At 39.3% G+C, this 27902-nt stretch overlaps 1 long non-coding RNA gene across 1 annotated transcript; it reads left to right on the plus strand.

The window, feature by feature from the left end:
- Positions 1-22724: 22724 nt before the first annotated feature.
- LOC145794683 (uncharacterized) lies at positions 22725-23950 on the plus strand. Its single transcript, XR_014334610.1, has 3 exons — positions 22725-23052; positions 23156-23225; positions 23322-23950. It is a non-coding gene; the product is annotated as an uncharacterized LOC145794683 (long non-coding RNA).
- Positions 23951-27902: the final 3952 nt, after the last annotated feature.

Here is a 27902-nt window from a genome sequence, read left to right on the forward strand (position 1 = left end):
GTAATATGAAATCTACAATAGAAGTGGTTGATGGATTTTTTAGTTAAAAAGAAGGACTTTTCTCATGTGTGCCTTGCATATGGTATGCAAGGCACTTACACCCTTCCATTTTGCATTTACACATTTATATGTATTGGGTTATATCAAAATATTTGGAAACTTACACATTGGTGACCTGCTAAGCAGGTCACTTTCCAGGTAAATTAATAAAATAATATATTATATGACTAAAGGTGTAAATGGTCACAAGAAAAGTATAAGTTTTCAAGAAAGGCGTAAGGAATTTCAGAAAAGGCGTAACTGATTACTGAAAAGTATAAAGAAAGTATAAATCATTTACACCTTTTATGAACACTTACTCCTTTTGTGTAAGAATTTTTGGCATAAGATTTATACTCTTTGCTTCGAACATACACCTTTTGTGGAAGCCCAAGTTAAAGCTTTTCGGAAGTCACTTATACCTTTTGTGAAAAAATAAATTCATCAAATTTACACCTTTTGCTTCAGCTTATACCTTTTCGTGGAACTGCTTATCTTTTTTTTGAAAAGTTACTCCTTTTGTGAAATAATTTTTCTCATAAGATTTATACTTTCTTTTTCTTCAAACTTACTCATGTTGTGAAAGAGTATATAACCACAAAAGTATAAGTGTTATGCCAAAAATTCTTACACAAAAGGAGTAACTTTTCAAAATATATATAAGCACTTCCACGAAAAGATATAAGGTTAAGAAAAAGGTGTAAATTTGATGAATTTTTTTTTCCACAAAATGTATAAGTGACATCCGAAATAGGTTTAAATTGGCCTTTCACAAAAGGTGTAAGTTCGAAGAAAAAGTATAAATCTCATGCCAACAATTCTTACACAAAAGCAGTAACTTTTCAAAAATGGTGTAAATATTTTCACGAAAAGTATGACGGAGTAACATTTCAAAGCGTTGATAACCAGAAAAGGAGTAACAAGGGGTTCATTTCAAAATGTTCGTAAACACATAAGGTGTAACATATGTTCATCTGAAAGTAGTAAACACAGAAGGAGTAACATTTCGAAGTGTTCATAAACCCAATTGAGACAACCACTGAACAAATCAAAGGGTCGTGACCCCCGCTGACCACCCAAGCGTCGGTGGGCTCCGGTGCTCACAGCCTTCTGAGATCGGCACCTCCACCGCAAATCAAAGGTTTTTTGAAAGATTGGCTATCGATCTTGGTCTCTCTGTGTCGATGTCGGTCTCTCTCTGTCGATCCCTGTTTATCTCGGTCTGTCTCCAGCGATCTTGGTATGTCGGTGTCCATGTGGGTCTCTTCTCTGTCGATCTCTGTCGATTTCGGTCCCTCTGTCGATCAGTGTCCATCTAGGTCTCTATGTCTGTGGATCTCAGTCTATCTCTCTCTCTCTCTCTCTATCTCTCTGTCCGTTGCTCTATACTAAAAACGGTATCTATATCTGTCGATAGCAGTCTGTCGATCAGTTATACCTTTTGTGGAAAAATAAATTCATCCAATTTACACCTTTTCCCTAAGCTTATACCTTTTTGTGGAAGTGCTTATATTTTTTTGAAAAGTTACTCCTTTTGTGTAAGAATTTTGGCATAAGATTATACCTTTTCTTCGAACTTACACCGTTTGTGGAAGGATAACTTAAAGCTTTTTCGGAAGTCAGTTATACCTTTTGTGAAAAGATAAATTCATTAACTTACACCTTTTGCTTAAGCTTATACCTTTTCGTGGAAGTGGTTATATTTTTTTGGAAAAGTTACTCCTTTTGTGTAAGAATTTTTGGCATAAGATTTATACCTTTTCTTCGAACTTACACCGTTTGTGGAAGGCCAACTTAAACCTTTTTCGGAAGTCACTTATACCTTTTGTGAAAAGATAAATTCATCAAATTTACACCTTATGCTTAAGCTTATACCTTTCGTGGAAGTGCTTATATTGTTTTCGAAAAGTTACTCCTTTTGTGTAAGAATTTTTGGCATAAGATTTATACCTTTTCTCCGAACTTACACCTTTTGTGGATGCCCAACTTAAAGCTTTTTCGCAAGTCAGTTATACCTTTTGTGAAAAAATAAATTCATCAAATTTACACCTTTTGCTTCGGCTTATACCTTTTCGTGAAACTGCTTATATTTTTCTTGAAAGTTACTCCTTTTGTGAAATAATTTTTCTCATAAGATTTATATTTTTTCTTCAAACTTACACCTTCTGTGAAAGAGTATATAAGCACAAAAGTATAAATGTTATGCCAAAAATTCTTACACAAAAGGAGTAACTTTTAAAAAATGGTGTAAGTATTTTCAGTAAAAAGTGTAAGCTTAATCAAAAGGTGCAAAATTAATGATTTTTTTTTTCCCCAAAAGGTATAAGTGACTTCCGAAATAGGTTTAAGTTGGGCTTTCACAAAAGGTGTCAGTTCGAAGAAAAAGTCCAAAGTATAAATCTTATGCCAACAATTCTTACACAAAAGGAGTAACTTTTCCAAAATGTTGTAAGTATTTTAATGAAGGAGTAACATTTGAAAGCGTTGATAACCAGAAAAGGAGTAAGAAAGGGTTCATTTGAAAATGTTCGTAAACACAGGAGTAACATATGTTCATCTCAAAGTAGTAAACACAAAAGGAGTAACATTTCGAAGTGTTCATAAACCAATTGAGACAACCACTGAACAAATCAAAGGGTTCATGACCCCCGCTGACCACCCAAGCGCGGTGGGCTCCGGTGCTCACAGCCTTCTGAGATCGGCAACTCCACTTGCACCGACGCCGCAAATCAAAGAATTTTTGAAAGATTGGCTATCGATCTTGGACTCTCTGTGTCGATGTCGGTCTGTCTCTGTCGATCCCTGTTTATCTCGGTCTGTCTCCAGCGATCTTGGTCTGTCGGTGTCCATGTGGGTCTCTTCTCTGTCGATCTCTGTCGATCTCGGTCCCTCTGTCGATCAGTGGCCATCTAGGTCTCTATGTCTGTCGATCTCAGTCTATCTCTCTCTCTCTCTCTCTCTGTCCGTTGCTCTATATTAAAAACGGTTCTCTTTTACATTGACATACTTGGTTGGATTTGGGGTCGGAGTCGCTATTCCAAGCCCTCACAGACTCGTCTTCTCTGAAACGGAGTTCTACTGGGACAAAGGCCAAGCCCTCCGAAACGCCCTTGTCTCTCACATTGCCATTATCCGAACAAGAAAAATACAGTGTGATTGGATTTTAGGAACTTACAAAAAAAACGGAACTTGGACGTTTTGCGAAGTTACTTACATCTCTTTGTGGCATAGATCTATACGTTTTCTCCGAACTTACACCTTTTTTGAAAGTCCAACTTAAAGCTTTTTTGGAAGTCAGTTATACCATTTGTGAAAAAATAAATTCATCAAATTTACACCTTTTGCTTAAGCTTATACCTTTTCGTGGAAGTGCTTATATTTTTTTGGAAAAGTTACTCCTTTTGTGTAAGATTTTTTGGCATAAGATTTATACCTTTTCTTCGAACTTACACCGTTTGTGGAAGGCCAACTTAAACCCTTTTCGGAAGTCACTTATACCTTTTGTGAAAAGATAAATTCATCAAATTTACACCTTTTGCTTAAGCTTACACCTTTCGTGGAAGTGCTTATATTTTTTTCGAAAAGTTACTCCTTTCGTGTAAGAATTTTTGGCATAAGATTTATACCTTTTCTTCGAACTTACACCTTTTGTGGAAGCCCAACTTAAAGGTTTTTCGGAATTCAGTTATACCTTTTGTGGAAAAATAAATTCATCAAATTTACACATTTTGCCTAAGCTTATACCTTTTCGTGGAAGTGCTTATAATTTTTTTTGAAAAGTTACTCCTTTTGTGTAAGAATTTTTGGCATAAGATTTATACCTTTTTTCGAACTTACACCGTTTGTGGAAGGCCAACTTAAACCTTTTTCGCAAGTCACTTATACCATTTCGTGGAAGTGCATATATTTATTTTAAAAAGTTACTCCTTTTCTGTAAAAATATTTGGCATAACTTTTATAGCTTTTCTTCGAACTTATACCGTTTGTGGATGCCCAACTTAAAGCTTTTTTGCAAGTCAGTTATACCTTTTGTGAAAAAATAAATTCTTCAAATTTACACCTTTTGCTTAAGCTTATACCTTTTCGTGGAAGAGCTTATATTTTTTTGGAAAAGTTACTCCTTTTGTGTAAGATTTTTTGGCATAAGATTTATACCTTTTCTTCGAACTTACACCGTTTGTGGAAGGCCAACTTAAACCCTTTTCGGAAGTCACTTATACCTTTTGTGAAAAGATAAATTTATCAAATTTACACCTTTTGCTTAAGCTTACACCTTTCGTGGAAGTGGTTATATATTTTTCGAAAAGTTACTCATTTTTTGTAAGAATTTTTGGCATAAGATTTATACCTTTTCTTCGAACTTACACCTTTTGTGGAAGCCCAACTTAAAGGTTTTTCGGAATTCAGTTATACCCTTTGTGGAAAAATAAATTCATCAAATTTACACCTTTTGCCTAAGCATATACCTTTTCGTGGAAGTGCTTATATTTTTTTTGAAAAGTTACTCCTTTTGTGTAAGAATTTTTGGCATAAGATTTATACCTTTTCTTCGAACTTACACCGTTTGTGGAAGGCCAACTTAAACCTTTTTCGGAAGTCAATTATACCTTTTCTGAAAAGATAAATTCATCAAATTTACACCTTTTGCTTAAGCTTATACCTTTTCGGGGAAGTGCTTATATTTTTTTTGAAAAGTTACTCCTTTTGTGTAACAATTTTTGGCATAACTTTTATACCTTTTCTTCGAACTTACACCGTTTGTGGAAGGCCAACTTAAAGCTTTGTCGGAAGTCACTTATACCTTTTGTGAAAAGATAAATTCATCAAATTTACACATTTTGACCCTCTCGTGGAAGTGCTTATATTTTTTTTGAAAAGTTACTCCTTTTGTGAAATAATTTTTGTCATAAGATTTAAACTTTTTCTTCAAACTTACACCTCTTGTGAAAGAGTATATAACCACAAAAGTATAAACTTGATGCCACAAATTCTTACACAAAAGGAGTAACTTTTAAAAAAAAATATAAGCACTACCACGAAAAGGAATAAGGTTAAGAAAAAGGTGTAAATTTGATGATTTTTTTTTTCCATAAAAGGTATAAGTGACTTCCGAAATAGGTTTAAGTTGGCCTTTCACAAAAGGTGTAAGTTCGAAGAAAAAGTATAAATCTCATGCCAACAATTCTTACACAAAAGCAGTAACTTTTCAAAAATGGTGTAAACATTTTCACGAAAAGTATGAAGGAGTAACATTTCAAAGCGTTGATAACCAGAAAAGGAGTAACAAAGGGTTCATTTCAAAATGTTCGTAAACACAGAAGGAGTAACATATGTTCATCTTAGAGTAGTAAACACAGAAGGAGTAACATTTCGAAGTGTTCATAAACCCAATTGAGACAACCACTGAACAAATCAAAGGGTCGTGACCACCACTGACCACCCAAGCGTCGGTGGGCTCCGGTGCTCACAGCCTTCTGAGATCGGCAACTCCACTGGCACCGCCGCCGCAAATCAAAGGTTTTTTGAAAGATTGGCTATCGATCTTGGTCTCTCTGTGTCGATGTCGGTCTCTCTCTGTCGATCCCTGTTTATCTCGGTCTGTCTCCAGCGATCTTGGTCTGTCGGTGTCCATGTGGGTCTCTTCTATGTCGATCTCTGTCGATCTCGGTCCCTCTGTCGATCAGTGGCCATCTAGGTCTCTATGTCTGTCGATCTCAGTCTATCTCTCTCTCTCTCTGTCCGTTGCTCTATATTAAAAACGGTTCTCTTTTACATTGACATACTTGGTTGGATTTGGGGTCGGAGTCGCTATTCCAAGCCCTCACAGACTCGTCTTCTCTGAAACGGAGTTCTACTGGGACAAAGGCCAAGCCCTCCGAAACACCCTTGTCTCTCACATTGCCATTATCCGAACAAGAAAAATACAGTGTGATTGGATTTTAGGAACTTACAAAAAAAACGGAACTTGGACGTTTTGCGAAGTTACTTACATCTCTTTGTGGCATAGATCTATACGTTTTCTCCGAACTTACACCTTTTCTGAAAGTCCAACTTAAAGCTTTTTTGGAAGTCAGTTATACCATTTGTGAAAAATTAAATTTATCAAATTTACACCTTTTGCTTAAGCTTATACCTTTTCGTGGAAGTGCTTATATTTTTTTGGAAAAGTTACTCCTTTTGTGTAAGATTTTTTGGCATAAGATTTATACATTTTCTTCGAACTTACACCGTTTGTGGAAGGCCAACTTAAACCCTTTTCGGAAGTCACTTATACCTTTTGTGAAAAGATAAATTCATCAAATTTACACCTTTTGCTTAAGCTTACACCTTTCGTGGAAGTGCTTATATTTTTTTCGAAAAGTTACTCCTTTCGTGTAAGAATTTTTGGCATAAGATTTATACATTTTCTTCGAACTTACACCTTTTGTGGAAGCCCAACTTAAAGGTTTTTCGGAATTCAGTTATACCTTTTGTGGAAAAATAAATTCATCAAATTTACACATTTTGCCTAAGCTTATACCTTTTTGTGGAAGTGCTTATAATTTTTTTTGAAAAGTTACTCCTTTTGTGTAAGAATTTTTGGCATAAGATTTATACCTTTTTTCGAACTTACACCGTTTGTGGAAGGCCAACTTAAACCTTTTTCGCAAGTCACTTATACCTTTTCGTGGAAGTGCATATATTTATTTTAAAAAGTTACTCCTTTTCTGTAAAAATATTTGGCATAACTTTTATAGCTTTTCTTCGAACTTACACCGTTTGTGGATGCCCAACTTAAAGCTTTTTCGCAAGTCAGTTATACCTTTTGTGAAAAAATAAATTCTTTAAATTTACACCTTTTGCATCGGCTTATACCTTTTCGTGAAACTGCTTATATTTTTCTGAAAAGTTACTCCTTTTATGAAATAATTTTTCTCATAAGATTTATACTTTTTCTTCAAACTTACACCTTCTGTGAAAGAGTATATAAGCCCAAAAGTATAAATGTTATGCCAAAAATTTTTACACAAAAGGAGTAACTTTTCAAAAATTGTGTAAGTATTTTCAGGAAAAAGTGTAAGCATAAGCAAAAGGTGCAAAATTAATGAATTTTTTTTTTCACAAAAGGTATAAGTGACTTCCGAAATAGGTTTAAGTTCGGTTTCACAAAAACTGTCAGTTCGAAGAAAAAGTATAAATCTTATGCCAACAATTCTTACACAAAAGGAGTAACTTTTCCAAAATGGTGTAAATATATTAACGAAGGAGTAACATTTCAAAGTGTTGATAACCAGAAAAGGAGTAACAAAGGGTTCATTTCAAAATGTTCGTAAACACAGAAGGAGTAACATATGTTCATCTCAAAGTAGTAAACACAAAAGGAGTAACATTTCGAAGTGTTCATAAACCAATTGACACAACCACTGAACAAATCAAAGGGTTCGTGACCCCCGCTGACCACCCAAGCGTCGGTGGGCTCCGGTCCTCACAGCCTTCTGAGATCGGCAACTCCACTTGCACCGCCGCCGCAAAGCAAAGATTTTTTGAAAGATTGCCTATCGATCTTGGACTCTTTGTGTCGATGTCGGTCTGTCTCTGTCGATCCCTGTTTATCTCGGTCTGTCTCCAGCGTGGGTCTCTTCTCTGTCGATCTCTGTCGATTTCGGTCCCTCTGTCGATAAGTGTCCATCTAGGTCTCTATGTCTGTTGACCTCAGTCTATCAACGGTTCTCTTTTACATTGACATACTTGGTTGGATTTGGACTCGGAGTCGCTATTGGAAGCCTTCCCAGACTCGTCTTGTATGAAACGGAGTTCTACTGGGAGAAAGGCCAAGCCCTCCGAAACGCCCTTCTCTCACACATTGCCATTATCTGAACAAGACAAATACAGTGTGATTGGATTTTAGGAACTTACAGGTTTTCGGGGTAAAAAACCGAACTTAGACGTTTTGCGATGTTACTGACATTTCTTTGTGGCATAAGATTTATACTTTTTCTTCGAACTTACACCGTTTGTGAAAGCCCAACTTAAACCTTTTGTGTAACAATTTTTTTCATAAGATTTATACTTTTGCTCCGAAGTTACACCTTTTGTGGAAAAAAAAATTCATCAAATTTACACATTTTCCTTAAGCTTACACATTTTCGTGGAAGTGCTTACACCATTTTTCAAAAGTTACTCCTTTGGTGTAAGAACTTTTGGCATAACATTTATACTTTGTCTTCGAACTTACACCATATGGGAAAGCCCAACTTAAAGCTTCGTCGGAAGTCACTTATACCATTTGTGAAAAAAAAAATTCATAAAATTTAGACATTTTGCTTAAGCTTACACCTTTTTGGGAACATATTTACACCATTTTTGAAAAGGTACTCCTTTTGTGTAAGAATTTTTGGCACAACACTTATACTTTTTCTTCCAACTTACACCTTTTGTGAAAGACCAAGTTAAAGCATCTTCGGAAGTCACTTATACCTTTTGTGAAAAACAAAATTAATGAAATTTACACCTTTTGCTTAAGCTTACACCTTTTTGGGAACATATTTACACCATTTTTGAAAATGTACTCCTTTTGTGTAAGAATTTTTGTCATAACATTTACTCCTTCTGTGCTTATACACTCTTTCACAGAAGGTGTAAGTTGGAAGAAAAAGTATAAATGTTATGCCAAAAATTCTTACACAAAAGGAGTACGTTTTCAAAAATGGTGTAAGTATTTTCTCGAAAAGGTGTAAGCTTAAGAAAAAGGTGTAAATTTGATGATTTTTTTTCCCCAAAAGGTGTAAGTGACTTCCGAATAAAGCTTTAAGTTGGGGTTTCACAAAGGTGTAAGTTGGAAGTTAAAGTATAAATGTTATGAAAAAAATTCTTACACAAAAGGAGTAACTTTTCAAAAATGGTGTAAGCCCTGCCACGAAAAGGTGTAAGCTTAAGCTAAATGTGTAAATATTTTGTTTTTTTTATCACAAATGCTATAAGTGACTTCCGACGAAGCTTTAAGTTGCCGCTCACAAACGGTACAATTTCTTGAACAAAAGGAGTAACTTTTCAAAAATGGTGTAAGTATTTTCACGAAAAGTATGAAGGAGTAACATTTCAAAGTGTTCAAAACCACAAATGGAGTAACAAAGCGTTCATTTCAAAATGTTCGTAAACACAGAAGGAGTAACATCAAGTGTTCATTTCAAAGTATTCGTAGTAAACACAAAAGGAGTAACATCAAGTGTTCATTTCGAAGTGTTCATAAACAAATTGGGACAACCACTGAACAAATCAAAGGGTTCGTGACCCCCGCTGACCACCCAAGCGTTGGTGGCCTCCGGTGCTGACAGCCTTCTCAGATCGGCACCTCCATTGGGACCGCCGCCGCAAATCAAAGGTTTTTTTCTCTCTGGCTATCGATCTTGGTCTCTCTGTGTCGATGTCGGCCTATTCTCCGTCGATGTCGGTCTCTCTCTGTCGATCCCTTTTTATCTCGGTCTGTCTCCAGCGATCTTGGTCTGTCTGTGTCCATGTGGGTCTCTTCTCCGTCGATCTCAGTCTATCTCTCTCTCTCTCGCTCTCTCTGTCTGTCCGTTGCTCTATATTAAAAACGGTTCTCTTTTACATTGACATACTTGGTTGGATTTGGACTTGGAGTCGCTATTCGAAGCCCTCCCAGACTCGTCGTCTCTGAAACGGAGTTGTACTCAGAGAAAGGCCAAGCCCTCCGAAACGCCCTTCTCTCTCACATTGCCATTATTTGAACAAGACAAATACAGTGTGATTGGATTTTAGGAACTTCCAGGTTTTGGGGGGAAAAAACGGAACTTACACGTTTTGTGAAGTTACTCACATCCCTTGTGAAAAAACTTACACTATTTGTGAAAAGGTTACACATTTGTGAAATAATTTATTTTATAAAATTTAGACCTTTTCGTTGAAATACTTAAACCTTTTGTGAGATGTATTAGTAAAAATCATGTCTATTAAAAAATTTACACGTTTTATTGGAACTTACACTTTTTATGAGAACAGAACTAAACCTTTTTTGAAATAAGTTACATCTTTTGTGAACATGCTTACACCTTTTATGGAAATCTGAATTATATTTCCCTAAATTTTAAACCTTCAATGGGAAGTTACACCATTGTGACATATCTTTCATGTTTTGTGAAAATTACATACATGTTTTTGAAAATATACACCTTGCATGGAAGGAGTATTTGAATAAAATTTAAACCTTTTGTTAAAAACATAAACCTTTTCTGAATGATTACACCTTTTTGTGGGAATGCTTACACCGTTTCTGAATGGTTACTGTGAATAACTTTTTCATAAAATTTAGACTTTTTATGGGATATTACAACTTTTCTGCCAGCAAAACTTACACCTTTTTAAAAAATTTACACCTTCTATGGAAAATATGTTTTCAGCAAGTTTACACCTTATTTTAAAAGCTTACACCTCTTCTAAAAAGGTACTCCTTCTGTGAAGCAAACATGTTTAAAAAATTGTACACCTTTTAAATAGGAGTTACATCTTTGGTGAAGACAGTTAGACCTTTTTTGAAAATTTACACGTTGTATGGAAAATAAGCTTTTGATAAAGTTTGTTACGGCCGTTTGGTAACACTTACGTTTTCAGTTTTCTGTTTATATTTACAAAAATTTAAAAAACTCAAATAAAAACTTGTTTGGAAAAATTTTTGATTTATAAATCAGTGATCTCAGTTTATAAATTTGGCCAAAAAATAAAAACACAAAAAATGTGTTTCCATTTTGAGCTTTCAGTTTTTTTTTTTTTACCACCCAACACTAGCCACCACCCGCCACCATTTTCCACCACCGTCTTCCGCCTCCGCCACCACCACCCACCCCCATCCCCACCACCACCACTACTGCCCACCACCCACCACCCACTTGCCATCCAACCGCCACCACCCACCACTTGCCATTACCATCCACCGCTCGCCAGCACCACCTACTTGCCACCACCCACCTGCCACCACCACCTGCCACCACTAGCCACCCACCACCACCTGCCACTCACCTGCCACCACCACCCACCACCCACCACCACCATCACCTATCACCCACCTGCCACCACCACCCGCCACCCGCCACCACCACCACCCACTCGTTACCACCTATCACCCGCCACCGTCACCCACCCACCCACCCACCCACCACCACCACCACGATCCGTCACCTACCCGCCACCACCCACCACCATCTGCCATCCGCCATCCGCCACCCACATGCCACCACCACCCGCCGCCACCACCACCACCACCACCCGCCACCGTCACCCACCCACCCACCAACACCACCCGCCACCACTCGCTATCCGCCACCCACCTGCCACCACCACCCACCACCCGCCACCATCACCACCACCACCTATTCGTTACCACCCACCACCCGCCGCTGTCACCCATCCACCCACCCACCCACCATCACCACTCGCTATCCGCCACCCACCTGCCACGACCACCCACCACCCGCCACCATCACCACCACCACATATTCGTTACCACCCACCACCCGCCGCTGTCACCCATCCACCCACCCACCCACCATCACCACTCGGCACCACCTAGCACCTACAACCACCCGCCATTCGCCACCCACCTGCCACCACCACCCACTTGCTACCACCCACCACCCGTCACCGTTACCCATCCACTCAGCACCACCACCCGTCACCTACCCGCTACCACCACCCACCACCCGCCACCACCACCCACTCGTTACCACCTGCCACCATCACCCACCCACCACCACCACCACCACCCACCACTCATCGTCACCACTTTCCACCACCGTCTTCCGCTGCCACTTGCCACCACTCGCCATTTCTCACTCTTTTTTATATTTTAAATTTTTTTTAAACATTTTGTCAATTACGAAACGCGTTTGTAGTTTATGTTTTTCAAAAAATAAACAACAACTAGTTTATAAATTTTTTGTAAATATAAACTGAAAACGTAAACGTTACCAAACACACCAAGAAATTATTTGACAAAAGGTATAACCTTTTCAAATATGGTGTATGTTTGTCCGTAGAAGGTGTAAATGACCATAGAAAAGATGTAAGTTTTGTTTTTCACTAAAGGTGTAACTTGAAATAATAAGTGTAAATTTTACGAAAAAGGTTTTTCCACAAAATGTGTCATTTTTCAAGAAGTTGTAAATATTTCCGAGAGGAGGTGTAAATTTTTGAGAAATGTTAGGGATCATGAAAAGTCTCTCATGAAAATGATCATGAAAGATTTATGACCCTTAGATTACCCTGATTAGTGTGTGGTGCTTTATTCTAAGTGTAATCTAAAGGTCACAAATCTTTCATGATCATTTTCATGAAAGATTTTTCATGATACCTAGCATTATTGTAAATTTTTAGGAAAGGTGTAAACTTTAGGAATAGTTGTAAACTTTGTGATTTTTTACAAAAGGTACAAGTTCCCAAATAAGGACCAATCATCGAAGCTGAATGTTTCGTTTTTACAAAAGATATAAGTTCCCAAAGAAGACCAATCCGAATTAAAGCTGAATGTTTCGTTTTTAGAAAAGATCCAAGGTGTAACTTTTACTAAGAAAATTAATGTAATGTAAAGATATAAAGTTCCAAGGTGTAACTTTTATGAAGAAAATTAATTTATAAATGATGTCAGTTTTCATTAAAAGGTGTAGGTTGTCAGAACAAGTATAAAACTTTAAAAATTGCCGAAGTGTTCAGAAGAGGTGTAAGTTCCGTCGGCCCGTCCGTCTCTCTTCCATCTCGGACCTCTCTCTTTGTTTGTCTTTCTGTCTGCCCGTCTCTCCGTTGTTCCATTTCCCCGTAGCTGTAGGGTTTTACAGAGAACAATATTTGAGTGTTGAGCTTAAGTTCTTGGGAAGGCTAGCCATGGAAGTGGATGCGTAAATACTTTTTTTGAGTTGATTTTTGTCGGTGGAGCACAACCGCAAGGGTTAATCGAGCACCACCGTCGGTTCGTCTGATCCGGTTGGTATTTCCTTTATTTCGTGCTGGTACATTATCTGTCTCCTTGTTTGTCTTCTATCATTCGCATATACCTTCACACCCAACCCGAAATTGACCCAATAGGAACTGTTCTGTACTCCATTTTGGTATTTTGTGCTATTCGAATAGGAACTCTTCCCTCTGCTAACCGAAATGGACCCAATAGGAACTGTTCTGTACTCGATTTTTGTATTTTCTCCCTTCCGAATAGGAAGTCTTCCCTCTGCTATCAGTGCTGCAAGTTGAACATAGGTATGATAGTAGTTAGCAACAAGCATAAAAGGTGTTCTGCATTTACATGGCGAACTTGTTATGTTGGGTTATATATAACGAAAGAAGACTTTAAAAGAAATTTGTGTAATGTTGGCACGGGAAAAACAAATTTTTTTTTTCGAGTAGCCAAAAAAGCAAAAATAAGAAACTCGATAAACAAACAATGACTAATCTTGTTTCCGCAACAGGTAGCACACTCGGTTGAATTGTGCTTTAAATTTTGTTGTACTCGGTGATTTTATATTGCCGGAACTTAAGTTTAGAAACAATCTGTGGTACACGGACTCTTCAAAATAGATCAAATACCCGTGTCGGACACCTGAGAGTCGGACAAGGGTATGGGATATGTGTCGGATACTTTTCAACGGACACTTCTTATATAATTGTATAAAACACAATTATTATATGTGCAAATTATTGTGAAATTACTATAAATGTGATTTTGACACCGTGAGTTACATATAGTACCATTTTATGGCACATATTAGATTAAAAATATGATATTTTTTCCCCACACCGTGTACCATTGAATGTAGGGTTAAGATATAATGAGTCGGACCTGTACATGCATACCGCACCTGGGACCCGTACCCGAGTCCGTGTAACACAGTAAACAACTCTTTCTTTCAGTGCTGAAGTTCATGCATAGATGACGGTATTCAACTTAAAACATAGGAAAGCCAATTGAAAGAGTTGAAATGAGGATGACGATTTCCAAATTTTGTAGAGAGCTATTCGTTCCCACACCCAATTCTGAATCAAGAGTTGAAGCATTCACTTTCATGGCTAGCCTTTCCAACAACTTAAGTGGCCGGAGACAATGGCTGAAAACCAATACCTTCTCCCCACCTGAGTCGGAGAACCCTAACAGATTAAGGAAGAAGTTTGCCTTCAGTCCTTGTCTAATATCCAACTTTTCAAAGATGTGGTCCATCCGGGCATCGTCAATGCCCTCTGTTTCTGTAGTTGACGTGTCTGTAGGTGAAATCTTTAGGAGGGATCTCAACTGTGCGTGCACATACAGTGTGCTCCCATCCCAGGTGATGTTCAACTGCTTAACGAAGTTGTTCAGTTCTTCAACTTCACGAACTGTCGTAAGGGTGAGGTGAAGAAATTCAGAGAAGTCAACAAGCCCAGGCAATTCACGAAGAAAATCTAATTTGTAGAAATGGACAACCTTGCCTGTCATTGCACGCAACTTTTGAACGACGGTTACCTTTCTCTTGAAGTTATCATCTTGCATATATATACAGCAGTTACATTTGAAGAGGAAGGTAGCTGTCATTCATGAGTTGCGGGCTGTTTGAACTTCATTGAGCGTAGAAATGAAATGCGTACTCTCATTTGTCTTTTTTATGACCTTCGTGCAGAATGAGAATGGATGGGTACGTTAGTAATATTTTTTGGCAGGCAGTGGCAGTCTTGTTTGTTTCATTGTCACATACAATTGATGAAACTTGTTTGTACGCCCGGAAAAGTATTCTTCTCTGATCTGCCCACTGTCTGAGCACCCGAAGGTAATGGAGCATGGGCCAGGATTGATCCACCTCGATTCTCTGCAACCAAGTTGCTCAGTAGGAAATTGAAGCCCTCAACTTGATGGCTGGCCTTGCCAACAACTTAAGTGGCCGGAGACGATGGCTGAAAACCAATACCTTCTCCCCACCTGAGTCGGAGAACCCTAACAGATTAAGGAAGAAGTTTGCCTTCAGTCCTTGTCTAATATCCAACTTTTCAAAGATGTGGTCCATCCGGGCATCGTCAATGCCCTCTGTTTCTGTGGTTGACGTGTCTGTAGGTGAAATCTTTAGGAGGGATCTCAACTGTGCGTGCACATACAGTGTGCTCCCATCCCAGGTGATGTTCAACTGCTTAACGAAGTTGTTCAGTTCTTCAACTTCACGAACTGTCGTAAGGGTGAGGTGAAGAAATTCAGAGAAGTCAACAAGCCCAGGCAATTCACGAAGAAAATCTAATTTGTAGAAATGGACAACCTTGCCTGTCATTGCACGCAACTTTTGAACGACGGTTACCTTTCTCTTGAAGTTATCATCTTGCATATATATACAGCAGTTACATTTGAAGAGGAAGGTAGCTGTCATTCATGAGTTGCGGGCTGTTTGAACTTCATTGAGCGTAGAAATGAAATGCGTACTCTCATTTGTCTTTTTTATGACCTTCGTGCAGAATGAGAATGGATGGGTACGTTAGTAATATTTTTTGGCAGGCAGTGGCAGTCTTGCTTGTTTCATTGTCACATACAATTGATGAAACTTGTTTGTACGCCCGGAAAAGTATTCTTCTCTGATCTGCCCACTGTCTGAGCACCCGAAGGTAATGGAGCATGGGCCAGGATTGACCCACCTCGATTCTCTGCAACCAAGTTGCTCAGTAGGAAATTGAAGCCCTCAACGTGATGGCTGGCCTTGCCAACAACTTAAGTGGCCGGAGACGATGGCTGAAAACCAATACCTTCTCCCCACCTGAGTCGGAGAACCCTAACAGATTAAGGAAGAAGTTTGCCTTCAGTCCTTGTCTAATATCCAACTTTTCTAAGATGTGGTCCATCCGGGCATCGTCAATGCCCTCTGTTTCTGTGGTTGACGTGTCTGTAGGTGAACTCTTTAGGAGGGATCTAAACTGTGCGTGCACATACAGTGTGCTCCCATCCGAGGTGATGTTCAACTTCTTAACTACGTTGTTCAGTTCTTCAACTTCACGAACTGTCGTAAGGGTGAGGTGAAGAAATTCATAAAAGTCAAGAAGCCCAAGCAATTCACGAAGAAAATCTCATTCGTAGAAATGGACAACCTTGCCTGCCATTGCACGCAACTTTTGAATGACGGTTACCTTTCTCTTGGAGTTATCATCTTGCATATATATATAGCAGTTACATTTGAAGAGGAAGGTAGCTGTCATTCATGAGTTACGGGCTGTTTGAAGTTGATTGAGCATAGAAATGAAATGCGTACTCTCATTTGTCTTTTTTATGACCTTCGTGCAGAATGAGAATGGATGGGTACGTTAGTAATATTTGTTCGCAGGCAGTGGCAAACTTCTTCCTTAATCTATTAGGCTTGTCCGACTCAGGTGGGAACAAGGTATTGGTTTTCAGCCATCGTCTCCAGCCGCTTAAGTTGTTGGAAAGGCCAGCCATGAAGTTGAGGGCTTCAATTTCCTACTGAGCAACTTGGTTGCAGAGAATCGAGGTGGCTGCATCCTGGCCCATGCTCCATTACCTTCGGGTGCTCAGACAGTGGGCAGATCAGAGAAGAATACTTTTCCGGGCGTACAAACAAGTTTCATCAATTGTATGTGACAATGAAACAAGCAAGACTGCCACTGCCTGCCAAAAAATATTACTAACGTACCCATCCATTCTCATTCTGCACGAAGGTCATAAAAAAGACAAATGAGAGTACGCATTTAATTTCTACGCTCAATCAACTTCAAACAGCCCGCAACTCATGAATGACAGCTACCTTCCTCTTCAAATGTAACTGCTGTATATATATGCAAGATGATAACTCCAAGAGAAAGGTAACCGTCATTCAAAAGTTGCGTGCAATGGCAGACAAGGTTGTCCATTTCTACGAATGAGATTTTCTTCGTGAATTGCCTGGGCTTCTTGACTTTTATGAATTTCTTCACCTCACCCTTACGATAGTTCGTGAAGTTGAAGAACTGAACAACGTAGTTAAGAAGTTGAACATCACCTCGGATGGGAGCACAGTGTATGTGCACGCACAGTTGAGATCCCTCCTAAAGAGTTCACCTACAGACACGTCAACCACAGAAAAGTATTCTTCTCTGATCTGCCCACTGTCTGACCACCCAAAGGTAATGGAGCATGGGCCACGATGCAGCCACCTCGATTCTCTGCAACCAAGTTGCTCAGTAGGAAATTGAAGCCCTCAACTTCATGGATGGGGTTTCATCTGGTTTTTGTGCCTAGGATGAGCACCAATTTGTGTCACAGAAGAATCGTGTCCTGATTGTTTAACCCCGTCATGAAATAGTTCAGTTGCTTCTTTGTCATTTGTAGGCGGGCCTTCATAAAAGTATGTGCGTGTAGTCCTTCAGCCCTAAATGAAAAACACAATGTAGTCCTTCCTCTTGAATATTTGTGAAATTATGCATTTATCGCTTGTACACATAATTGTTTTAATTGTAAGCTGTGTGAACGAAATGCAAAATTTCCATGTGTGCCCTTTCTTTTGTCTGTTTCAAAATCTGTATATGTGTTGGGAATTTCTGCGTGTTGTTGTCTGTGTTTACGCAAAATTTTAAGGTTAACAGCCACATGTTGCAGCCGTTTGTTTGTGTTCCTGTAAATATTGATTGCAATACTTTGCAGGAGTTGTCGTCATTGCATCTGATGGATATTGGTCACCTCGCACCAACAATGTTAGTTTTCTCCTTAAAGACTTGCTACCAGTTGGTTTCGTACATATGTTTGTAAACAAACGAAATCCATCACCAAGGAATACGCTGATTTTTTTCCGGATCAATTCTTACAGCAGCCCTTGTACTTTTGTGTTTGTGTTATTTGTTTTGCACAAATTTTGAATGGCCTCGCTTTGCACCATCAATTTTGAACTTTTGTTTCAATTACGTCCATTTGATTTCAACTCTTCACTGTTTTGTATCAGAAAATATGCATATACGTGGCAACTGTACTTTTTGTTGTAGTCAACTTATAACTTTACTGAACTTACATAATCTGAATCAATTGACATTACAATCTTTGTTTTAAAAATGACAAACGGCATTAGCAATTTGACCGAAAATGTCCACGAAATTTGAAATGGACTGTCACAATTTAGGTAGTTTAAAGTGCATCGATCGAAATTAGACGACGGACAAAATGTGTACACCACCCCTGTAATTTTCCCTTCAATCTAATTTGTATGATTTGCTCTTTCATAAGGGGAAGGAAAAGATTGAAGACAATTGCCGAACAACATATCCAAATGTCTGACACTATCGCTGGCTCTTGTCGAAAGCGGCCAGTTGCACCATTCATTTGTTACAGGTACTAGTTGTTTATTTTGACAATCTGGAATTACATATTTCGTACTGAAATTACGCGCCTCGTCGAAGTTCAGTTTGTGATGTTTCAAATTGGTTTTGTTCCGCATGTCTGAAAATGTTTAACTTGGTGTCGATTCAGTCTCGGATGTACGAAAGCTGTCTTATGCCGATTTCGGGGCCAGCGTGACATAAAAACTTGCATATATATATATATATGTATTCATATTTCACATTTAGTGATGATAAGCTTGACGATGCTTGCATGCAGCCAGCAACAATTCAAGGAAATGCAAGGGCCAGACAACACTCGACGAAAAATGGTGAGTGTTGAAATCTGTATTCTCTATAATACAGTATAATGGAAACACATCGCTGGGTTGCTATCCACACGTTGTATTGAATGGTCGTAGTGGGCTTGTGATTGTTTCGCGTTTGTAGGATTGTAGCATGTAATAATGTCACCTTCCTATTATTTTTGTAAATTTCAATTCGTTGTAAAAGTCCAGCTACGTTTTGTCGCTGATTTTTGCTGCAACTGTTATTTGTATTTGCAATCTTATTTAATTAGCAACAATGCACGCGGATTGCGTTTCGCATAAAGTTGTAGTTACAGTAATTTCGGACTCATAGTTGTTACTTGTCTTGTACGTCTGTCATTTTCTTGGTTAAAGACTAGAAAGGAGATTGGGGAAAGGTGGAAGGCACTCCCCTCTGATGAGAAAAAGAGGTTTGTCGAAATGGCTAAGGCGAGCGCTGAGGAACACGCCAAAGTAGTACCATGTGCACCGAAGTCTGAAAAGGTCATTACGTACTTCATGTTTTCGTAAATGCATTTGGCTAGGTCCTGCTTTGCTGACATTGTTGGTTGTATTTTTGTATTAATTTAAGGGTAAAAAATGTGCAGGGTAAAAGGCAACTCTGCATATCATTGAAGTCAATTGTTGAGCTAGTTAACCGGTTCAACGAAGCACAAAAGCAGACAGTCATTGACATTGGGTTTGCTGGCCTCCTGGGGATGAAGTGTACACGTATAGATCACGACTTGTGCGCATGGTTGGTACAGAACTTCGATCCTGACAGTAGTTCATTGAATGTTCATGGTTGTCAAGTCAGGCTCACGTGTAAGGTAGTTAATGTTTTATTGGGAATACGGTGTGAAGGCGATGACGTGCAGTTGGCTGGGTCATTGGAAGCATATCCCAATATCTACGATGAGGTTGGAGTTGTTAACGGAGTCATTCCTTTGAACAAGTTGAGACTTTATCTGACCGAGACTGTTGGTGCGGAGGATGAGTTTCGGCGGAAATTTGCGCTGTACGTGTTGGGGGCCATGTTGTGTCCTACCACAATGACCGGGTTGAAGCCATCGTTCATTCATGCCGTAAAGGACGTGAATCGTATGCGAGCTTGTAATTGGGCAAAGTTGACACTGCAATTCCTTCACAACGGTGTTCGCAAGTATAAAGGTCATCGCGGTGCAACTGGATGTGTTTTCCTGCTAATGGTATGCCAATACCTTGAATTTTTTTTCCATTCCACCCTTCATGTGTTTCATGCATTGTTCTGTCATGGTTCAACAAATTGGCCTTGATTGGGACATACAATGGTACCTGCTTTGTGAGTACGACAAACAGCACTCTTCCTGACCAAGTATGGTACTTGCAGAAATAAATTTTGTGTGAGTACCGTCATGAATTTAAGAACAAAGAGTACAGGGCAAAAAGTATGTTGAACCTCAATGGATGAACCAATTAAAACTACGTTGCGAAGAGGGGAACATGTACATAAATTTTTTTTCTTGGTTTCATCAATAAAGTCCTTGGTGTGCTGTACAATTTTTTCCCTAAAAAACATTGCATGATATGTGCCTATAAAGTTGACAGCATCCTCAACAAAATCGGTATGCTATGTACGTTCCACTGCAAAATTGAGAATAATGAATGTCATTGTTACTGAATATAGTTCATTTCTGTGGGAAGAACAACTTAATTATGGTATGCCCCTTAATGTCCACAGCTGTTGTACCTTGATTGTGTTTGTCTGAGCTCGACTACGACGCAGTCCACACCTCGGCTTCATGATTGGGGTGATACCCAAATACGGGAGACGCTGCGACGTATCAGAAGGAAGCAAAATTTCCCAACAATTGCGGTAAGCACTCCTACCACTGTGCACATTTCACACCATCGACCCACTTGTCTTCAACATACAATGTCAGACTTCATTTATGCGTTTCTATGATTAGGTGGAGTTTGATTACAGTAACGCCGATGATGCTGACATGGATGCATGCCATGTCGAGAACCAACAAACAGGACAGTACAATGAAGTCCGTATGAGCAATTTGGAGTCCGACATTCGTGAACTGAAGGAAATGATGAAGCAAGTTCTCCACAGCCAAACAGATTTAATGGAGATGTTGCGACATTTCGAAGGCAAGCAAGTTGTTCGCAATGACAAGGTAATCCATCCAAGCATTACACAATTTTCACACAGTTGAGCCACATCATTTGAAGATGGTTTGTAAGACTAAGTTCACGAATGTGTATGTATAATTAGGTGGAAGGCAATGATGTGTGTATCATTAACCTCTCCTCCAATGTTGCTCAACTGAAGGACATGCTGAAGCAACTGCTTCAACGTTTCAGTTTGGGCTGCAACGAACCGTTCACTGAACAAACCAATTTACGTGAACTGAAGCAAATGCTACACCACCTCATCGAAGGTATATTCTCTACACCGCAACCGGCAGGCGTGGCCAAACAGGGTGTGGACCCTGCTGTTGGAGTCGAGGCGCATGAGGATGGCGTGGTCAAACCATCGGACGAAGTTAACCCAATGGAGTGTAATATTTCAGATGTACAAGGGGTGGATCACCAACAACATATTTTGAAGGGAACCTTGGCAAGGGACAAAAGTCATTTGCATGATGGGCACAAGCTGAACATCGAAGAAGGTGGCGACAACAACAAGAAGGGAGGCCTTCAGTCAGGGGAAACATATGAAACTGAAGATAAATACAGTCCTGACCTTCAGTCAGTGGGCGTGAAGAACGTGGCGTGCGATGTGCATACTTCTCCTACTAAGCTTGGCAAACCATTGGGAGCAACTGGAATCGTTAGAAGAAGTGCAAAGGGAAGACGAAAAGGAAAAGGAAAAGGAAAAATGTGCGGAAGTGGAGTTCAAGCCACTGAGGTCGGGGATATGCAATTGTGCATCGATAGCAAAACAAATAGTGGAGTTGACGACAACAGTTCACCTGTGGATGTTGATGGTGTGGACAACGTGAACAAGGTACAAATACTGCCTTTAATGCCCCACAAGTTGTGAATACCCAATTCATGCCCACATCAATAATGTGAATCAGTAATTTTACAATCATCTGTGTTGTATTGTACTAGTTGTCAAAGAATTGCATGTTTGCAGTTATGACTGCTGCCATATGTTAGTACACATTTCTAACAAACTCCGCACCAAACATCACAAGTTGGGAAAACTCTGGGGCTCACAGTTTTTACATCATTTCACGTTTTTTTTATGACTACAGACCTTGTAATATAAGCTTCAATATTTTTATGAAATGTGTACTGTTAGTTGGCTGTTTATTTTTGTAGGACTCGTTGACGATGTTGGACAGCGAAGGGTTGTTATCGGCGGAGGAACAAAAACTTCTTCACTATGTATTTGACGATAGCAAAAATGAAATGTATTGTTTCATTTACTACTTGCAAATTTTCAATGACAGTCCACTGTGAAATAACTATCGTTCTAAGGATCATTTATTGCTTGTAGGGACATTGTTGTTTCCATGAATCTTCATGGACGGGCATGTGAAGTTGGCACCCGGCGTGACATGCGCACGCTCAAACCAGGGTCGTGGCTATCCGACACTGTAAGTGTTGGCTGCACAAATATGAATCTGCGTTTTTCAGTACCCCTAACTCAGAAACCTTTCTAATCAACTTGCCTTGTGTCTTGCATACAATGTTCCAGCCAATCAACTTGGTGGTGGTGCAATTGACTAATCGACAGAGGGATTTACACAATGACGGGAGGCACACTGATTGGTTCTTTCCCGTATATCTGTCGGTAAGTAAGTGTTTAAAGCTACGTTGTGTATTGTGTATGACATATTTTGACAAATGTTTCCGTCAATGACCTTTACGCATTACACATGCAGACTATGATTCTAAATAAAGATATGCAACCTCTGGACCATGAACATATCATCACATCATTTTTCGGACATGACAGATACACTGGTGCGATTGATGCATGCCAGAGGGTAATATCAATGTTCATCCCGTTATATTAAAACGAAAATATGAAAGCCATTACATGTTTGCATGGCCTCTAAACAAGGTCTGCCGTTGTGTTTTCGTGTAGATTTACGTGCCTTTCAATTACAGAGGAGTGCATTGGTTGTGCGTTAAAATTGATATGGTGGACCGTGTAGCCTACCTATTCGACTCAGTCCCATCCAACCGACCGAACAAAAGGAAGCTAAATGCAGCTAAAATTTTGGTATGTCCTTCTGGTGCATTTCTGAACACTACAAAAAACTTGAACATCCTTTACGTAAACCAACTTCAACCTTGTGGAACAGGTTGAAACTATGCACGACTTGCTGCAACTACACTTTGGAAATGATTATGTTACAGACGTGCGTACCTTCCACCGCTGCATGTTAGACGAGAGGCCAGTACAACAACTGGACGAGTAATCCACAATCCCTCCCTCACATTAATGTCTAAGCTGCATGACTGACTTAATGAACCTATTACGTATTGACGACAACTTTAATGTGAAATTATTTTTGTAGCACGTTTGACTGTGGGATGTTCGTCATCAAATTCATGCAGCAACCTGATTTAAGCCCCGGTCCACACAAGGTACATTCTACCGCTTAATTTCCATTTGTCAATCAAATCCTTCCTCGTACGTCCTCCAATTTTAACTGATTTGTCTTACGATTTTTGTGGACAAAGTTCGCTCCCTCTGTGCGTCATAAGTTGTTGGTTGACATCGTTATGGATGTCAATAATGCAAAGATCGCAGAGTACCGGGACTGCCTTCATATGAGCAATGCCACAAGCTAGGCCAGTGATGGGAATGGGCTGCCAGTACGCCACTAATTTGGGTGGCAATAGGACTTTAACTAATTTTTTATTCTTTGATTTCAATATGGATGTTAATTATGGGTCCCCAGTATTGTTTTTGCTGGACGATGTAAATATGGACCAACTGTAAACATGGATCAAACATGTCGATGTAAACATGGATCAAACATGTCGACGTGGCTGCTGACTTAGTACTGTTTTGTTTACGCATGTTTCTTGTTCGGATGAATGCGACTGTAACTGTATATAATTTACGGCTGCTTTTGTTACCGAAGTTAATTTATAATTTAATTACAAAAAAGGGAAAATTAATTTTCAAAAATGAAAGAAACCACATTATGAATGAAAACTCAATACTCTTCGTAGGTAAGTTATATATCAGCCCATTAGCACATATGACTCCAGCCAAACAAAAACTTTCATGGCTTACAGGGAAGGATAAAAAAAAAATAAATCAAATCTACATATCTGCTGCATCATCAGCAGCGTCTTCTGAAGAGTTGTCCGTACTGTCTGACTGGCTGTCCTCATCCATTGTCTTATCAGACTTCGCTTCGTCCGCCGCCAATTTGTCATCGGTCAGCCAATCAACGTTCTGCTTGATAGCGCCGACTTGCCGCTCCAAACTTGACAACCGTGTGTCCACTTCATTCAGCCTTTCGTAGATAGCTTGCAACTGCTGGAATACAGGAGCAACATGAGCTTCAACAATAGCTTCAATCTTGTTCGAATCGGACATTTTGTAGGAATATGTGTATGGTTTATTTTACTGACTACTTTTTTAAAGGAATGTACAGATTCATAATATTACACAACACTATGCTGTAAGTATTTGTAATATATGGTACATGACTTGTATGTTTGCAGAAGACCTCATGCATTGTGACATACATCGTATTAATTTCTCAAACTGGCCGAATTCATCTTGCAAAAATTCGTTCCTTCTTGCATGCACCAAGTCATCCGTTCAGTACCCCTGATCGTCCATTATTTGGCATTTCCAACACACATGCATTGTACCTTCCATCAGTACTATCCCACTGTCATTGATTTCCACACCCACAGTTCATCATACAGTCACATTCGTCATTTGTATTTGTGCCCCAACCCAATTACATGTCTACTCATCCATAAAGGTTAGCAAAATTGCTCTTATCAGATACATATGCCGTTCCAATTGCACCGAACCTTTAAATGCAATACCCGCAGTCATTAAGTTGCTTTTACGCAGTTTGGGTAGTTGTTGCCACCAAACAACAATAAGTGTGTTCACGTCTTTAAACCTACCACCAACGTATTAATGACTATGGGTTGAAGGTAATTTAACATTTACAACCAACCACAAAAAAGGTTGCAACCAGTGTTGTTTCCTTTGCATTTGGGTTTGTTTTTGCGTCCATATATTCTTCGTGAACCTGCGAAAACAAAGTTGGACTCAATCAAGAAGCTTCACACCTATGGATGCACACCACGGTAAATGTGGTCGTGGACAATCACTTGCAACGGCTGGCAGCTCCCGACCGAAGTCACCAGAATTGGATTATGCAGGTGGGTATATTGATTCCTTCGGTGATCGACGTTTCTTTGAAACAGGGTTCCCACTGTGGAGTTTTGAACCTCTACGGGATTACAACTGCACCCCAATACAAGATGCTTGCCTGGGGAAGTATTTTGGAATTCCAGTTTCACTGTTTGCCAAACGAGTTCAGTGTGAACACCACTGTCGATGTGCTTTTCTGAAGGTCACAAAAGCCCGATCGGTTGAAATGCAGCGGCAATTCCCTCATGTCAGCGACTCCCAACTTAGGCATCGTTTGCAAAGTGAGGTTGATCAAATGACTCGTCGACTCATTAGGAACTCACAGATAGAGGACGCAAAGGCAGAGTCGAAGATACATGGATCGAACCCGGCATCTGCGATAAAGGCTATAATGGAGGATCCTGCACTGGTGTCGGACCCTGACCTTTCAGATTACTCAGACTCCGAAGTTGTTGATTTGAGCGAGGATTAGCAGACCTGGACATGTGTATGACATAGTAAGCGTAGTCTTGTGAGATGGCATCGTTGCGCGAAAATAAACGACTTAGAAACTAACAGACCGTCATACTCTGCTAACCATTGCAACGGTGCATGCATTAACGTCTTCATCAAAATGATTTGTTGAAGGTATTTTTTTGGGTCACCGTCCTCGACTAAAATCTGTCTTATGATTTTTGTTGGTACGATGACAAGGTAATTTTTTTGTAATGTCAATGACCGATATCAGAAACTATCATTAACCTACGTTTTGTTGATTACTTCATGTTTGTGAATCGTTCAATATGGACAACAAGGTTTAAGTGTCGGAATCATTGACTGGAATCACAAGCTGTAATTGCAAACAAAAATTGTGCACAACCAGCCAACGGTCTCATACACTCTTACCATCAATATGGGCACAAAATGTTTTGTTTTTTCAAAGACGACGGTTGTGTGGAAGCATACCCCATGGGGTCAACCTGTGCATTACCAATTTTTCTCCCATTGTGCATTGTTATGAACTAATCAGCTCCCCTTCAAACAAAAAAATATACAATAGACCATGCAGAAACAGAGTATTGATATTCATTAATGAAGAAGTCAGCACGATGGTGAAGAAATGTACCACGCATCCTACATCTGCTTTCAACTTGCTAACAGATAATAGTTGAGGCCACAGATAAGTGGCAAACAGATACTAGTTGACAGATAACAGATTTTCCAAATCTGTTAATTACAAACAAACCTGCAACACATAACAGAAGTTGTTCATTACAACCAAAATTGATGCACCCAGATAAGAGAACCTGCAACAGAAAACAGGCCACAGATAAGTGACAATGCACCGAAAAAATTCAGTCATCCACAAACCATCCACAAAATTCATCCACAGAGCATCCACAAAAATGAATCCACATACCATCCACAAAATTCGTCCACAGATCTGCCAAATAGCATCCACAAAGCTCTTACAATGACACCAATGTTTCCCAAAATTCATTATAGACTAACATTATAAGTGACATCATAATAACTTATAAAATTCATTCCGTACATTCATTCCATAATAAAATTCATTCCACAAAGCTATTAAGTAAGTTACATAAGTTACATCATAATAAAATTCATTCCATAAACATTACTTACATAATGAAGTACAATACAACAAAAACTGGTACAAACTTCCATTCAATTTCCCAAAATACAAACAAGTACGAAAGTTACATGATCAAGTACAAAATGATAGAAGGGCTGTGCTACATCCCCCGAATTTGGGGGCCCCTAATCCCCCGAAAAATCAGAACAAGGCAAAAAAAAAAACATGCCCAAAACGACGTTGCTTTGGGCATTAGGGGGATTAGGGGGGGCATTTTTAGGGGGACAAATCATTTCTCAATGATAGAAAATAGGAAAATGATTTGTCCCCCTAAAAATGCCCCCCCTAATCCCCCTAATGCCCCAAACGACGTCGTTTTGGGCAAATTTTTTTTTTTTTTTTTTTACCCTTTTTTTTTCCCTTGGTTTGAAATTTAGGGGGATTAGGGGGCCAACAATTAGGGGCATGTAGCAAGGCCCTAGAAAAAATAATGAAATACACCATCGCTTTGATTATATTTTCTATCCTTTCAAGCCTTCGACCATGGTCATTTCCCAAGTCATGAAGCCTCGTCCTTACATCGTTGAAGTGTTCTACTGTTAAAGCATCACCAACTCTAGTGTTGGAAGGGATTGTGGACATAACGCCTTCATCATCTTCAGCCACGAAGTTGAAGTAATTGCAATGGGGAGTGGGAGTGGTACTCTACAATGCATGACAATCAGTTAGTTGAATACGACAAATATTACTGTGACTACTAAAGGATTAAAATTTCCAATACATACTTACATATTTTGATGGGCAAACAAAGCACAAACGCCCTTCATTTCCATTCTTATTGTTCTGACAATACGTATGGCAGCGGTTCTTCCACAATTGCACAGCCTCGTTTGTAATCTTATGTTGCTAATGTTAGAAGAAGAAGCCATTTTTTAAATCCGCATACATGAGAAATTTGTAGTGGTCTGCTATGCTTCTGTTTGATGGGGTTAATAGCAGGTCTAGCTTAATTTGAGGGACAGAGTGTGTCTTTACTGAAAACATCTATTTGTTCAAACTGCCATGTTTAATAGCATTTGTACAGAGGTTACACAGACTAAACTGTTAATAGCATTTGAACAAACATCGCAGCTCAATGTACACACGTAGCATTTTGAAACTGAACAAATACAGCAGTTTCAAACATAGCATTTGTGATTAATTACACACATGTTGCACACATAGCATTTTCAATCTGAACAAACATGGCAGTTTTACAAACATATCAGGTCAATGTCAAGTAAATTATCAATCACACATGTTAAACAACTATTATCAACAAATCATGCTGAAG

Source organism: Camellia sinensis, chromosome 7 (assembly GCF_055761805.1).
Source record: "Camellia sinensis isolate YWXY chromosome 7, ASM5576180v1, whole genome shotgun sequence".
Classification (NCBI taxonomy): Eukaryota; Viridiplantae; Streptophyta; class Magnoliopsida; order Ericales; family Theaceae; genus Camellia; species Camellia sinensis.